Here is a 3,425-nt window from a genome sequence, read left to right as displayed (position 1 = left end):
GATTGGTCAAAAGCCAACCTACACTGCCCACCCTTGCTTCGGTCCAGATTCTAACTTTCTCTCCCCAGTGACTTGTAGGAAGGTTTAGAGCATCCAGCTGAGGGAATTGGGTTGCATCTGCAAAGGCAGAGTATAGGGATGGAACCAGGATAATCATTGAAAGGCAGGGCGAAGACCTCTGCTTCCTGCTTCTCCCCCATCAGTGCATCCTGAATCTGAGGTCTCGTGGTCTGAGAGGGAAAAGCAGGGGAAACAAGTGTTTTTCTGTTATTTCCTGTGGCTAGAAATGCAGGCGAGGTCAAGAGTGGGAATCTCACAAAACACACATCTTATTTAGCCCACTGCCTGCCTCTCTACCCGCAAGGCTTCCCGAGCCCTCGGGTAAATATCAAACACTGCCCTCTCTTCTGGAGGTCCCTGGAATGCCTTACTCCCCCTCTGGCCAGGCCTTCTGTTCCAGTGCAGAGAGCTCTTCGCTGACCTGCTTCACTTGCTCAAAGCCTGCCCATCATTCAGATCTCAGTTCCAATGTCATTCCGTGGGGAGCATCTTCCCGGGCCCCTTGGACCCGGCAGCCGTCAGGGACATCTCCATAAGCCACTCTCTTGTGGCATTTAGCACACTTTGAAATCATACATTTATTTGTGTGATTATTTGATTAATGTCCCTCTTTCCTCCAAGACTGGCCTTGCCTGGTTCTGCTCACCATTTTCCCAAGCCTCTCTTGCCACGCCCCAGCACTTAATAGGTACTCAATAAATATTTGTAGAATGTATGAATGGAAGGGGCAACCTGAGTTCTTTTCCTCACACTCACCTGTGCAACCCTCATTCATTGGGCAATTCACCTGAATGGCTTGGCTGCCCGGCTCCATAAGGTACATGTAAAGAAAGGGTTCTGGAGCTGCAGGGAGGGGGTTAAAGGCCCATCTGAGACCCATTAGCAGAAAGATGATACAGGAGGCCATTCAGAAAGCAAACGGAGAAATTCAGGAAACAACTTTCAAGAGGTCAGCAGAGGAAGATGGGCCAGTGTGGAAGGGCAAGGGAGGTTTGAGAAGAAGAAGAAATTCTACTGCAGAGTTTGAAGACGGAAGTGGGGGGCGGAGCCATTGCTGCAGAAGCCAGGAAGTCCCGCCCAGGCCTGAGCAGAAGCTGCCCTGCGCCGTGGGTGGGCAGGGAAGCTGGGACAGACTGGTTGCAGGGCCGTTTGAAACATAAAAAGCAGTTCCACTTTGGGGACCCTCCCCAGCAGAGATACTTGAGTAACTTTGTGAGGACCTACATGCAGGGATAGTTGTGGCAGTGTTGTAATGTTAAAGTCATTAATTGGGGAGCGGCTAAATCCATGGTACACCCGTTGGGTAGGATACAATGCAGCCTCACCAAGAGTGACGGCGATGCGACCACTGACCGGGAAATCCACTGATCCGTTCACTGAAGCTGTAGAACAGTGTGTGCACTAGGATCCCATTTCTGTTTTTACAACAAACTTCTACTGTGTGCATGAAACTACGTGTGTTTGTGCGTAGAAAATAGTCTGAAAGGATACATACATACTCTACTTTTAACTTGTTTCCTCTGGAGAATGGGATTCAGGGTGGGCTAAGAGGGGAGTCACACTATTTGACTCTCTCTGTGGTATGATTTGGGTAAATATGTATTCTGTGATAAAAAGGAAAGGGAAAAGGATAGGGTGTGGAAGGAAGAGGGAATCCTGCACTCTGGGAGCTCAGATTCATTTGCCTCGGGGAACAGAAGCCAATGGCTTGGGTGGAGTTGGGGGGACGGATGGGCAAGCTGTCTACAGACGGTGAGGATCTTCCAGAAATTTTCTGGGTGAGTGCCATTTTTGAAAGAGGATGCTAGCTTAAGGAAGAGGCGTGGTGGAGGGAAGGTTTATAGCTAATGGGAGGGGTTGGCATGTTGGTGGGCTGAGGGGAGGGAGGTAAGATCATAAGTAATTTCACAGGACACTGGGGAGAGGGATATGTGGCTGGAGAGCCAGCCTGGGGTGGACCCAAGGGCCCAAGTGGAGGAATTAGCCTAAAAGGGTGAGGAGCATGTTGGGGTGGGGGAGGGGATTTGGATGGATAACCTGAGGTTGGAGGGCCAGGGAGGGAGTTCAGAGTTGATGAGACCTTGGTTCTTATCAGGGAATTGAGAGTGGCTATGTCACGGAAAGGGAGCCGGCTGGGAGTGGGGACAGTGTCTTGAGGGCAAAGGTCTGGGAATGGGAAAAAAGTGTTCGTGAACGGCCAGCTCGCTGGCGGTGGAGGAGGGCCCAGCTGCCTGGTGAATCACACCTTTGTGATGGGACAACCAGCAGTTCTGCTTTCTCTCGGCAAAGCTCAAGTGCAAGACTAGAGAAAATGAAAGTTCACACAGTTCCGATGCTGGGGATGGCACGAAGGGAGGGGATTGGAGGATTTTCAGTGGGTTGACCATGAGGCAGAGAAACAAGATATGGAAGTTGGGATGAGCAACTGCAGAGATGAGCATTGGAGAGAATTGTGGAGAGCCGGGATGGGCCCCTTAGGGGATGTCTGGGTTCGAAGTTTGGCTATGAGGATGGGTGGAGAAGAGAGGGGACCGAGTCCCTCGGGAGTTGTTGAGGTAGGGGCAGTATTGGGGCAAAGATAAAACCCATCTGAGGCCAGAGCTTCAATTCATTCATTCAACAAATATTTATTGAGCACCTACTATGTGCCAGGCACCCTTCTAAGCCTTTCAGGAAGGTGAACGCAGGAGGCCCTGGGGCTGCTGATAGATGAAGATGGGAAGAAGAGGGTCAGGCGGTGGCAGGGGTGGGGGTGGGGGTGGGACTGTAAGAGGAAGAGGAAGTGTCACCAAGGAAGGACTTAAAATGGTCAGGAAGATGGGGCAAGGAGCCAGGGGGCGCTGGCGGGCTTGGGATGGACAGAAGAGCAGCCTTGCTATTTTAGAGGAGTTGGAAGAGGGGCACCATCAGGGAAAGCAGGCTTCAGATGAGGGGAAGGTTAGTGTGTTTCGTGGCTTCCTCGTTGTCCCCTGGCCGCCTTCCCCCACACGTCGGGCCTCACAGAACGGCTTGGAGCTGGTGAAAGGGGGAGAGGCAAGCCTTTCCTCCAGGTCCGGGACTGTGACACTCTTCCCTGTGACTTCAGCTCCAGATTCTGGCCCCCAGCCATCGTGTGGAAGTGGAGAGAAACGGGAGGGACGTCAAAGATACTCCTGGGAGAAGGGGGTGGATGACACTCGTACACAGAGGGAAATGGGGCCGCACACGAGAGATGGTAACCCACCAGGTACATCTGGTTCTGCCATGTCTCAGGGGTTCCCATTAGCCAGCAAAGCTCCCTCTGATGGCTCCTGCCTGTCCTTCAGGCCACCTTGAAGCCACGGGGGCTGGGGGAGCAGTGGGAGGAAGAGGTCTGGGGGCAGTGG

The sequence above is a fragment of the Tursiops truncatus genome, chromosome 10 (assembly GCF_011762595.2).
Source record: "Tursiops truncatus isolate mTurTru1 chromosome 10, mTurTru1.mat.Y, whole genome shotgun sequence".
NCBI lineage: Eukaryota > Metazoa > Chordata > Mammalia > Artiodactyla > Delphinidae > Tursiops > Tursiops truncatus.
This window is presented reverse-complemented; position numbering follows the sequence as displayed.